Consider the following 13,478-nt stretch of genomic DNA (forward strand, 5'->3'; position numbering starts at 1 on the left):
GTGGCAGATCACCCCTGAGGGACCACCATGGCTCCGGAGCTGGGCAGGGCTGGGAGCTGAAACAGAACTCTGCTTTCCTGGCCTGCAAAAAGGACACAGCCCGGCAGCTTCAGTTGGTGGAGTTTCTAGCCATAGAAATTGTTTCTATTTCTAGAATAGTTTCGTTTTTGTCTGAAATGCACTTTGACCTTTGCCTTGAAATGAACTTTATTGACACCGATCTGCAGCACACCTAAGAGATGGTCAAAATTTCCACAGGAAAGGTCTGTGCCATGATATCTCTTATGAACTCAAAGAAAACGAGGTTTATACAAGGTCTGAAAAGTTTGTAAGCAGAGATTTAACCCTTTTGGCAGGAGGAGCCTTTTCTTTCAGCCACTAGAGCTTTTTCCCCCCTTTCTGTTTTATTCTTCATTCTATTTATAGCCTGCTCTGGTTTAAATTTCCTTGGCCATCAGACAAGAGAGCAAGTCTTTTCTCTGCTGATCTTACAGCAGAGTTTGTTTATGCATACACAAGATCTCTAATTACAGAGCAGTGTGATTCCCCACAAAACATCCCCTGGCCTCCACTCCTCAAATTCATGTAGGACTTCTTTTCTGCAAGGCCAAACACACTTTTAGAGTTTATAGACAAAGCTGTTTTGTGTATATATGATTTTCTCTCCTGTCTTAACCCTTTCCTCACAAAAAGAAAAAGGAATGAAAAAAAAAAAAAGGAGACGGGGCAGCTGGGAAATCTTAGACTAAAGAGCAGATCACATTTCAAAACATTGTGATCTAAAAATAATAATTTTGCTTTCCCCTTCTCTCTCTTTCTTTCCTCCCTGCCCTTCTGTAAAATGTGATTCATTTTCTCTGAAGAAAAATTCCCATCCTGGGAATTTATGAACCACATAACACTTGAGTGAGACTGATTTTATTGCAAGACACAGTTCTGATGCTGTGAATTGGATCTGGGCTGGGAGCAAGCCTGAGGTCACTATTGTGATTTGTGCAATGTTATGTAACCCTGTCCATGCATGCACAAACATCCCTGCCTGTGTGGTAACAGGAGAAATGAGGCCAGAATTCACAGCCATTTATGCTGGGAATCAGCTGCTTTCATGGATTTCACATTAATTAATAAATGTCTGGGCTTTGTGGACTTGCTGCTACCTCTCAAAGGACCCTTCCTACTGAAGTTTGTGGGTCTACCCTTCTTATGTGAAGATCAGAGGTTTTCAGCTGTGTGAATTGGACTGGGCAGTTTGGGTTGTTGGTTTGGTTTTGGTGTGTGGGTTTGGCTTTTTTTTATTTTTTTCGCTTTCATTGGTGTTTTTTCAAAAGCAAAGAAGAATTTTGCACCTTTTCGAGTGCCACTCCGCTGCAGGTAAAGAATGTAACAGCTTGTGAGAGTGCAGCCAGAGCCAATAATAATTTGACTGACATGTCCTGGCACTGAAATGCCTATTAAACCTCACTCTGTCCTTTCAAGGTGGAGGTTTTAATGCTGGGCACTTGTTTGAGCTGAAAATTCCCTCTCTTTATAGACCCAAAGAGCCTACATCCATGAAAGATTCTCAGAAGGATCTAATATTTCTATGGATGATAGAATAAATCCTTCAGTGCTGCAAATTTTCCAGGCCATGGAAGTTTCCAAGCCCAGTACATGTTTCCATATGTAACACACACTTTTCCACACAGGATCCCAAAGATTTCTTGGAAAACCGTGGAGGCTGGTTGACCATGATAACGTGGTAACAGTTTTAGGAAAATCCATATTTACTTTTAAGAATCTGTAGGAAATACAGCAAATTTCCCATTGGGGGTTAAGTGTGGATTCTAGGAATTACAAAGCTTATTACAGGAACAAATAAATTTAGATATTTGATGGGCATGATTTCAATGAGGAATGAGCCATCTTTATTTGGAAAGGTTTCACAAGATGCATGCTCTTGTTTTAAAGGCAGCTTCTTGATTTTATGTAAGATATTGCACACTTTTAAAGCCAGCTCCAGAGTAAAAATCACTGATATTCTTTCCATGGATTTGAGAGAGTTCCAGTAGGTGGGAGGTTAGCTCTCCTACCTACACTGCCAGTAACCAAAAGAGGTTTTTTTAAGAGCTGTTTATTACATGGTATGGTAGAACACAATTTTTCAATACAACCCCCTGTCTCCTGCAGCTTGCAGTGCTAGCACAGGTTTGTGGTGCCTGCTGGAAGCTGCCTGGGTCCTTAAGGCAGGATTTTAAGTGGACCATCTGTTTGTTTCCTTCTTTACACACAATGCAATAAAAGCCTCTAGATAAATAATAACATCTAGAATAAATCAGCATCTAGAATATCCTGCAGAATGAGAGCCTTGATTTGACACAGGTTCCTGTGTAGATTTCAGCAGGATTAAGGATGCCCTGTTGCAGAGGGCACTGTGCTTGTGTAGCTGTGTGGGCACAGAGATTATAGAGGTTGATAGCCCAGCTACAACTTCTGCTTTCGCCTTGATTTGTATCTGGAGCTTTTTACCTCTAATTGAGCAACATCAACTCAGTGGTGATTCATTGGGTTCCTACAAGTGCTTTCCAATCCAATAAATAAATTAATCCTGATATTTGCATCAGTGCTGTGTTGTTGGTTTTTTTGTGTCCCCAGAATCCAGAGCTGTGTAAAAATTTGGGGTGAGATCTTGCATTCATGGATCTCTCTCTGCCACAAACCCGCAGAAACAGGGCTGAAACAGCACAGGGATGAAAAGCGAGGATCTGAACTGTCAAATCTTTGTAGACCAACAGAAAATTGGCACCTCACCGCTATGCAACAGCTTTTATTCCCCTCTTTGCTGAGAAGTCAAATGAATTTATTTAGGAGGGTGCAGCTGTAGGAAGTAAGCCAAGCTGGGCTGTGTCCCTGGATTCCTGTCATGGACAGAAGTGACAGGATTCTCCGGGGGCTGGCACAGAGGAGGTGGAATTGCTCCAGAAGCACCTGCAGAAGGCTCTCAGGAGAACTGGGTTCCTGAATTGGGCAGGACAGCGACTGTCAGAGTTATCAAATATTTGTTTGATATATATTTCCCTTCTCACTGTTCCTCTGTGCATTCACCCCACTGAGGACTTTGTGTCTTACAACAGGAGGGGCTGCTGGGTGTCTCTGGCTCTGAATCATAAATTATCAGGGAGAAAGACAGCACAGACAAACCTCAGAGAACCTGGCTTTTCTGCAGCCCCCCAGTTTGCAAAACCCCACATTTATGCAGCAGAGAGGAGCGATTGTTCTCCCACAGCAGCAGCACCTCACTGCTCTGCAATTTGCAGGAAGAACACTGAAATAGTCTTTGTAAAGGCCATGAATTTGATTAATCATCCACATAGTTGTAGTTCTAGTTGCATTCTGGTATTTCTATCTGTTTGTGCCACAAGCAAAATTGTTATTTCCTAAAGCAACAATAATTTTTGGAGCTCACTGCACCTAAGCAAGCCTTTCTTGAGGAAAATATTATCTTACTTTTCCTTTCCAGTGCACAGTGTAAATATATAAAAAAATAGTTTTAAAGTATTATGTATACTGTAAACTGTAAAGATTTATTTACATTAGAAATCTTTATTGTTTGGCTTGTAGTTTTTAAATTTTTTTTTTATGTGCAAAAAGTGCATTTATATAAGAAAAGGAGGGAAATGTAATATAATGAAAACTAGGATTAGGATATATGTAATATAATGGATATATATATAATATAGGATACAGGATAAATGTAATACAATGAAAACTGAATTGGGAAAAATGAAGTTTTAGGATGCCACAGGCAATACAAAGCTGATGATTTCTTTCAAAGAAAGAAAGGCCAGGTTGCTCCTAAACCAATGTTTAGTCTCATTGGGCGTCTGGGTGGTCTCAGATGTCCCAGCCCAGTTACCCCTTTCTGTTTGTGACTGCATTCCTGATACCCCTTTGAGAATATATCCTGATGGACGCTTTCAGGAAAGGTTCTAGATAGTTGTTAGTATAATGTTCTACTGCACAACACCTTTTCCCATTGGTGGTTGATCCATGGATGGGATCACAGCCAATCTCTGAGGTTTGACTGGTGGGAATGGAGGGCAAAATGAGCTTCACCATTTGTGAAAACTCTTTATCAAGGGAGCCCAGAACACCCCATTCAGCTGAGAATAAAATCTGTAAAGGTTTTAAAATCTGTAAAGTGAGGGGAGATGAGCCCCACCCCTGCTCCCACTGAGAGTATGAATCACAAAATTCATCTTCCACGTCTCCAGTATAGAGCAGATGTGGGCAAAAATAGAGCTGATGGCATTTATTGTGACAGCTGATGCTGGTGATTTGACTTCTTTCATTAAAGAGATGACTAACCTGCAATTTGTTTTTAGATTGTCTGGATTATTTGGACCGAAAGTCCTCCGGGGATTTCAATTCTGCACTTCATCTGGGACAAGGAAAAGGGCAGGCATGTGGAAAACATGAATATAGGAACCTGCACATTTCCCAGGTTCTGTGGAGCACAGACTCAGATGCCCCAAGGAATCTGGTGATACAGAAACTCCCCTTTGGTTTCAGGCAATTGCTTCCTCAAGCAGCAGCAGGAATATGAAGGTGTCACATTTCTGTGCCAGGAGAAGCAGCCACTCTGCCTTCCCGGGAAGAGAAAGATCAGGAATGCTTTCACATAGATTTAGGTGGTAGGGGAAGACATCCCAATTTCAGCATCAGACATCTGCAGTGAAACTCCAGCAAATGCAAAAGCTGCACCTTTATTTAAGCACCTGTTGGTTATTCACACTTGAGCTGTATCCTGGGTGCTGAGTTCTCCCCAGAATTCTTTCTGTGGTTTCAGAAATTCCACCTTTCCTACAGCAGTGTGTGCTAGAGATTGGAGCACATCTCTCCACTGTCTCTCCAGAGACGTACCTCTCTTCAGGGAAAAAAAAAAAAATAAAGAAAAACACTGAACCTTCTTTCTTCCACACTAAAAGACCTTTGTCCCAAACCACACATGTAGATTTTAAACAGAAAATAATATGAAAGCACAGTGCTTCCTTTATAGCAGACCTTATGTGCCTTATGCAGCTTTCTGAGTTCCTGTGTCCATGGATTTATGATGTGCTCTACACTTTCCACATTCTCAGTGTTGTTTTCCCACATTTGAAGGAGAAATGATCAAGAGATTTGTGCTGGAGTGAAATTTATTCTGTCTTAAGCTGTGTAGAGGTTCCAAATTCACCACAGCATGGAAAATAGAAATGCTGTAAGCATCTTGGGCCCTTCCCAGGCATGCAGACACCATGCCTTCTGTAGAAATGAACATTACATTCTTGCAATTACTGCTTTTGTCAGAACTGCTTTTGCCTGTCATAGATCAGGTAAATATGAACTGAAAATATGCTATAATGCCCAAGGGGTCATTTCTGCATGGGAAAATAACCCCCAGCCTGAGGAAAAGTTGCACAGCTCTGCAGAAGATGAAGTTTGTGTGGGCTTTCTGGTTATTTAGAGTGAATTACAGGGGTGAACCTCCAAGGGGATCCTTTGTTTAGGGGTAGGAAGCTGTAATTTAATGTTTTAAAAAAATACTGCGGTAAACAGCATCATCACACTGTCCAGTTTCCTCTGTGTGTGTGTGTGCTGGGAACTGAGTGACCATCGAGGCTCAGGTGCTGAAACCACTGCTCTGCTGAGAGCACAGGATGGTCCTGCCCCACTTCCACAGCAATTCCTGCAGGGAGCACTGCCAGGCTGCCCAGCAAGGAACCAGCTGGGTGACCCCGAGTATTCCTTGGAAACATTGGCCATTACAGCCCTGCTCCAGCTGCCCATTGAGGAATACTCCAGCCCTGCTGGAATTCCTCAGCGCTTTGCCAGCTGCCCTTTCCACGGAACAAAAAAAAGATCAATCACCAAAGCGAGTGAGGGTAATGACTGAACTTCTTCCTCCTCCAAGATTAACAAAACAGACACACCAAAATAAAATGAAACCACACTTGCAATTACTCTTTCCTTAGATCACCTATTAAGCAGCTAACCAGCTCCCAAGTCACTTGTGGAGCTGGGACCAGCCCTTGCTCAGGATTCCTGGGCATTACTTACACAGAAAGGAATTGAGACTTGATGAGAAACCTCTCCTTATATATCTATCTGGTCTTTGAACAAGTAGTTCCAACTTGACAAGCCTTTTGCAATTCATAACTTAATTAGGTTGCCAATTTCTAGCAGCTATTAAAAGATTACTGACCTCCCCTGGCTAATTTTAGAAATATCAATGTCATTTTGGCAGGGCAAGGTAGAACTATTTTCTGATCAGAGAATACACATAACTCTTTAATGACTGTGCTGGTGCTTAACAGGCTGCAGATTTATTTTTAGTAATGAAGGAAATCTTCCTGCCTGGAATTGTTGAACATGTACTAATGTTCAAACGTTTGTACATGACCAGTGCACAAAAAAAAAAAAAAAAAAAAAAAGATGATTTAAAGAAAAATATAGATGGATAACCAGACTTCATTCTCTTTGCTTTGTTTGCTTATTATCCATAATTCATTATTAGCTCTCTAATCTGGTCAGAACACGGCAGCAATCAATCAAACCTGAGGTGAGAAGCAGGCTGGGGAATAAACATGCCTTACTTTGGCTTGGAGGAATATTGTGATTTGCAGCCTAATATTTTCCCCATTCCATTCCATTGCTTTTCCTTTTTGTTATTCTATGGGGATTTGTAGACTCCAGTTGCTGGCAGCTGCAGTGAAAAGTGTTCAGTTTAATTCAGTTTAGTCAGATTCTAGGCAAGCTCTAGGCTGTGCCTCTGTGGCTACTTACTCCATAGCCAAACATGAAGTTTCCTTCTGCTTACCCATCAGGAATATGCAGGATAGAATAATTCCCTTAGTGGAGTCTCATTGTATGAGACATTAATTTTTAAGATGGTTTTAATTCTAGAAAATATTAAAGCTAATAATCTGTTGAGACACTGAAGAAGCTTTTGTTCAAAACATTGGTTTACATTGTCAGCTGGTGGTGGGGTAACTGATGAACGTTTCTCACTGTCTCACTGTGCACTGAAACAAAAAGCCTGAAAATCAGGACTGAACACCACAGTGCTAACCCAACAACCCCCTTACCTGCCACTCAAACACTGGGCTTCCAAATTTTTCCCTTAATGGAACAACTCAGGGCGTCAAGGGAAAAAGCATCGCTCCTGTGAAACTTGGTTATTTTGATCCTTGCTAAGGAAAGGGCTAAGCTCAGCTGGTCAGTCAGCACAGGCACTGGTCTTTTTCTCTCAGACCAAGCAGTGGTGGATTCCTCTCTGCCCACCTCCTGCTCCAAGGCCAGCAGAAGCTGCAGAGGCAGCACATTCAGCTCCCTCCGGAAGGATGTCAGTGCTTTGCTTGGTTTGAAAGCTTCACCTCGCCCCATGGCCAGCCACCTCTCAGCATGGGCAGCCTCCCAAGGGAATTTTCTCGAGGTCTTCTTGGAGGAAAGATGATGTCAGAGATCTGGCAAGGGGAGGCAGTCATACCTCGGAAACCAGCATGGCTTCACCACACCCACAAAAGAAAATAATAAAACGGATGGTGAACTTGGGGTTGGAAATAAGGAGCGCAGCGCTGTTAGCACAGGCACAGCACAAAGGAGAGCCAGAGAAACTGGCATGGGGACAAACTCTGCTGGGATCTGCACTGAGGCAAAAGAGGCCTTGGAGATAGTGGGGAAGGTGAGATGCAGAGGAAAAGCCCAGCTGCACTCTCAGTTGTTCTGGTGCCTCACAGCAGATGGCACTGCGGAATTCCCATGGGCCACCGTGTTCTTGGGCTGACCTAGGAATGATGGAAAACCCCTCCTTTTCCTCTCCAAGGGGTGTGATAAAGGTTATTAGAACTCAAAATTAGCCTAAAGAGAGCAGGTAGCAAATAATATAGAAAATGGGTATTTTTAATAAAACTCCATATAAACGCAGAAAACATGAATGGGAAATAGCCTTAAAAGCAGAATATAGGTGAGCAGGTTTTTTATTTATCACATTGACACTAAAAAGTCTATGTGAGTCTTAACTATTTGTAAAGGGAACAGAAAACTAATGCCGATATCAAAAGGTAAATAATATATTCAGGAAGCAGCATAAAAAATCCCACCCCAACCTTTCTTTACATTGATGAATGATTTTTGACTGGCAGAGGCAGGCAAAGCTGGGCAAAGCCGTTCCATGATGGGCTTCCAACTGGACCACAGCTGCAGCCTCAGGCTCATGGAGTTCTGGAGCCCAAGGAAACATCATTTTCAGGGCAGTAGGACTTCCCAAAGCCTGGAATGGAAAGTGCAATTTGGACAGGTAGGATGGAGCTGGCAGCATTACCTGTGGCTGTAAGGTCCTGTCTGTAGAGGACTTTGAATATTGAATTGATTAATCTAATTGACATCTTCTCCATGGTCTGGTTTGATGCACATAATTATTTCTGAGTTGTATTGTGTCCACAGTGACTGCAGATAAATGGAATAAGGGCTTTTTCATGACACCCAATGCCCTTAAAGTGCCTTATACTGCTAACTCACTGCAATAATTCCCCTGAAAAATATTATTTTCTATGCATGAATGCTATCTGTGACTGTACGTGCAAATCAAAGACACCGAATCGCCCTGACATTTCCTAGAACTGGGTTTCAGTGCAGAATTTCAATTTGCTCAGTTTAACCAGTCTGGTTTAAAAGCTTATGCAAGAGATTTCCCTACAACCCTGGTATAAGTCTTTCCTGCAGCTTGTTAGTTTGGGTCTTTTTGATTGCCACTTCTTGTTACCTGTGTTTATGTAAAGAAGATATCAGGAATCTGATAGATTGTCAATCGGAAGATTGACAGGAAAAGAAAAAAAAAGCAATTTTATTTTGTTTCTAGCTGTTTTGACAGCAGAGCTGGCCTGTTTGCTAGTGGAGAACACAATGCATGAGCACAGGGTTACCCCTCTAACAGAGAGGGAGAGCTTGACAAGGAATATACAAGGCTTCTTTAGCCAGTCTGATGACAAATTCATGAGCTGTTGTGGTAAGACTCTTCAGAGTGGGAGTTTTCAGAAGTCTCCATCTCCTGCTATTCTGTTTAGAGCACAGAAGGCACAGCAGGAACAGCAGGACTTTTGGCTGGATCAATTTTGCCTTTGGTGCCCTGGCTGTAGAAAACTCAGTGACCCTTTGCAAAACTCATCCACTGTTTGAACAAGTGCACTTGGAAAAGGATGAATAGCCTGATCATGGCTTTTTCAGGAAACCATCATCTGTCTGTCTGAAATGCCTCTCCATGCTGTCATAGCTATTAACAGCCTTTCTTACTGTAAACACTATTTTCCTATCTTTATTTCTCGTTCGTATATTTTGTATATATAGAAGTTCTGGTGTATAATTAGCTCAAGTGTATCCTGAGACACTTGACCACTTTTTCATCTTGCTTGTGTGACCAGGCAATTGATGGAGTAATAGAAATGTTTCTTTTTCCCCATCTTTTTTTTGTTTTTTGTAAGGAATGTTCACCACAGGACCAAGGGCAATTCCTTTGGCACATTTGCCTGTGCTTTCTGAAAATTTATTAAGTATCATTGTTTAGTAATGAATTCTCTGATTAATCTTCAGTAACAGCAACCACAAGAAAAAAAATACACAGCTTCAAAAAGTGTGTGGGCAAATTCATAGCAGAAAAATCTACTAAGGCTATTAAATACAAAACCAGAAAGTCCCTAAACTGCAAATTGCTGGAAGTTGGAAGAGTGTTCCAAGGAAGTATCACTGTATCTTTTGCTTATAATTTTCCCTGGGCATCTGCTTTGGCCAGATTTGGAGACAGGGTCCTGAGCCAGACAGATCTTTGGTCAGACTCACTGCTCTTACAGTTGTATGGAAGTGTCAGGAGAGAGTTGTGACAGATGCAGGGATGCAGGTGAAGAAGTGTTGTGGGTTTTATTTGGTAATAAATAACACATCTTTTTTTCCCTTTTATTTCCCTCTCTCTTTTTCTCTCCCTCCTCCTTCCCTCAAGTAATTATTTTGCTGCGTTTTACTGTGAGAAGCCATTTAGCTTCAGTCATTGTTTTGCCAGAGCTGGCCTTTGCAAATCCAACCTAACAGCAAATGTTGTGGGGAAAGAGAAATCTCTGCATCCCTGGAGGAATTAAAGCTCTCAGTGAGAATTCAGGGCTCTGATCCTTTGTGTAACCACAGTGTTGCTGCTGAGCTCCTGCTCTCCATTAGCCTCCCGTGCAGCCGAGGGTTTAACTTGGCAGAACTCAGGGTTTTCAGAGAAATTGGTTCAGCTCTTTAACCATCACGTTTACCAGCCCACATGCAGAATCCCTAAATATCAAAAGTCACGGATACTTTGAAAGCACATGAAAATCCATGACTCGCATGACAGCTGTGACAAAAATGCAGTCCTTCTTATTGCCTTTTTGTTTATGGTCTTTCAGCCACTTTCCAGTCTAGAAATTCAAGAAAGTTTTCAAATAAATTAGTAAAGTTTAATTGCAATGCCTTGAAACCTTTGCTAAAACTCAGATACAGTTTTGTCTGTGTTCATCTATAGCTCTTTTGAGCTACAGGATAATAATAATAATAATAACAATATATCATTTACATTAAAAGTCTTTATTGTATATATTATTTAATTTATTTAGGTTTTAAGACTTCTTTTTGCATGTCTAGTATGCAAGAATTTGCACTTATATATTTTATCACTCCTTCTTTTAAAGAAACTAATATGAATATCAGCCATTGCTAAAAGTGTAAAGTCTTTAATCAGTTGTGTGTCTTCAAGCATGAGTGACGGTGGATCAAAAGAAAATTGTGAGGCTTGTCAACATAGACGTCAGCTCACAAACAAATTCAACTATCACAGGTTTTGAGGCCTCACACAGGGATCACCTCACTCTGAACTAATGCCAACACCTAATGCTGATTCAGCAGCCATTTAAGTTCTTAAATTAAGCTCTTAAGAAGAATTATCTGGACAATAATCTGAATGTGACAAGGCCCATTGCAGCTCTTATCTGGGAAGGGAGTGAGGGCATAGAGGGAAGGTCCCCCATTACATCCTGTTCTGGGATATGTGAGCTGTGGCCTTCCCTTCCCTTCCCTTCCCTTCCCTTCCCTTCCCTTCCCTTCCCTTCCCTTCCCTTCCCTTCCCTTCCCCCTCCCTTCCCTTCCTTCCCTTCCCTTCCCTTCCCTTCCCTTCCCTTCCCTTCCCTTCCCTTCCCTTCCCTTCCCTTCCCTTCCCTTCCCTTCCCTTCCCTTCCCTTCCCTTCCCTTCCCTTCCCTTCCCTTCCCTTCCCTTCCCTAGTTTTTTTTTTTTTTTAATTGATGGTAATTTTCTTTTTTTTTTACTTCTTTTCCCCTCATTTTGTGTCTTGGTGAAACATTCTTATCTGCAAGAGAAACGAACAAATTTTCCTGTTTCCACAGCTATGTATTTTAGAATCACATCTTTGAGCGATTCCTCCTGAAGACCTGTTGGCTGCTTTCTGGCTTTGACTTCTTTTGGAGAAATTGTAACCTGTTGGGCCTTAATTATAATGACTCCAAGATTCTCCAGCTGCCTTGGATTTTACTATTTCCTCTTGCTATATTTCTTCCACTACTCCACCTCTCCTTTGCCTCCAACTCTTCTGCTCTTCTTCTGATGACCGGAATTAAAACTTTCACTAGCAGAAATTATGGTGTGCAGCTGTGCACACCATTTGCTGATTCCAGATTCTTTCCCTCTGTTTATGCTTTCCACACAGATTGTTGCTGCCACTGGAAAAACAAATTAAATGAAGCTGGCACCCGGCTCACTGGTGAGACTGGCCGTAAACAGCCTGGGGAATGTTGGAGCGGGGAGATGGCCCTAAGAAACTGAAATCAAATAAAAAACCCCAGCTGCAAAGAACCATTTAGCACAAACGCCTAGAAAATATCCTGAAGGTGAGACATCCCAAAGGGGGATGACTGTGGGCTGGTTTTTTATTGAGTTTAATAAGCTTTGGTGTCTTTCTCCAGGTTGGGGAGGTAGAAGGTTGACTTGGAGGCCTTGAGGAGGATTTTTGGTAAAGCGTGATTTACATCCTCCTCTTCTCTGCAAGCTGTTTTGCTTGCTGATTAGTTAATGAGTATGTAGAATAAGGGGAAACATTCCCTGCTTTGTGTTAGCATCCACATGTGGGTCTGCTGAGATATTTCAAGTCTGGAACCCGACTGGCAAAATGTTGGGCACCTTCCAACGTGTGTCTCCAGCTGCATGTGAATATGCATCCCTGAAATGCTAGCACTTGGCAGCCACCAGGGTCTGCAAATATTAAAGTATTCATTCTTGGACCTACCTATATGTTTATAACTTGCCTTCCCCAACTGTGTGTGAGAGTCCAAAACCAAAGAATCCCCAAATACCCTTTATGTGCTCCCTGGCACTCACTCCCACACACACTCGTACGTGCATGTGCATGTATGCATAGTTATTAGTCAAAAATACATGCAGACAGACCCAAAAAACAAGGCAGAGAGGAAAGCTGCTTTTGAAGGGGGCATGGCTCACAAGATGCAGCATTTGCAGCTTGATTTTTGTTCTTGTATTTGACAGCAGATATTTCACTTTCCTTCTTCTTTTGTAAGGTATTCTGAGCTGAATAAGAAGTCACCAGAAACTTCTGGAGGGCAATAGGGCACATCAAAAACTGAGAAAGAAGCTGCAGGGTAAAGAGAGGGTACTTCTAAAGGGAAGCAAAAAAGCAAACTTGTGTAGGTTTTTGGGCTCTTATTCCAAATGAACTCGCAAGCCTCCTCTCCTGTGGGTCCTGCCAATTGATTTCAGCCATTGCAAGTGATGATTGCTGCGCATTCCTCTGTCCAAGAGGCAGCAGGCATGGCTGGAGAAATGTGGGACTTAACAGCTGGCCAGGGGAAGGGTGGAAAAAGCAGAAAATGACCCCCTACATTTGAAAGGTGTGATGTTTCTTGCTTGTCCCCCTTGCCCCCAGAGCGCTTCCTTTCCTCCCTCCCACACACACATTAATAAAGCAAATGAGGATTTCGAGCTATGCAGTTCTTGGAAACAGGCTGGAGAGCTGAAACCAATGTGTGATTCTCCTTTTAGGAACGAGTCCCATGTGCTGTGTACAGGGCTGGGACCTCTCTGCCAGCTGGGGAAGAGGCAAAGTCTGAGCTGAAAGTTCCCTCAGTGCTGGAAAAACAGCAGATTGGTATTATATACGTAAAATGTAACATAATTTTGTCTTTTGCAAAAGTTCCCATCCAGCAAGGCACAGAGCTGGGAGACCCTGAGCAGAGCAGGACACTTCACAGTCAAACTGAAGATGGTAAACACTTAGAGGAGATAAAAGTTTGGTGTTCTTTGGAGGGAAACCTGGTCAGAAGTCAAGCTTTTGATGTGGACACAAGGCCTCACCTCCTGCCTTGCCTCTGCAGCCAGTGGCTCCAAATTCCAGTAAAGTCAGACTGAAGATACAATCTCTTCTCTCACC

Source organism: Zonotrichia leucophrys, chromosome 1A, assembly GCF_028769735.1.
Source record: "Zonotrichia leucophrys gambelii isolate GWCS_2022_RI chromosome 1A, RI_Zleu_2.0, whole genome shotgun sequence".
Classification (NCBI taxonomy): Eukaryota; Metazoa; Chordata; class Aves; order Passeriformes; family Passerellidae; genus Zonotrichia; species Zonotrichia leucophrys.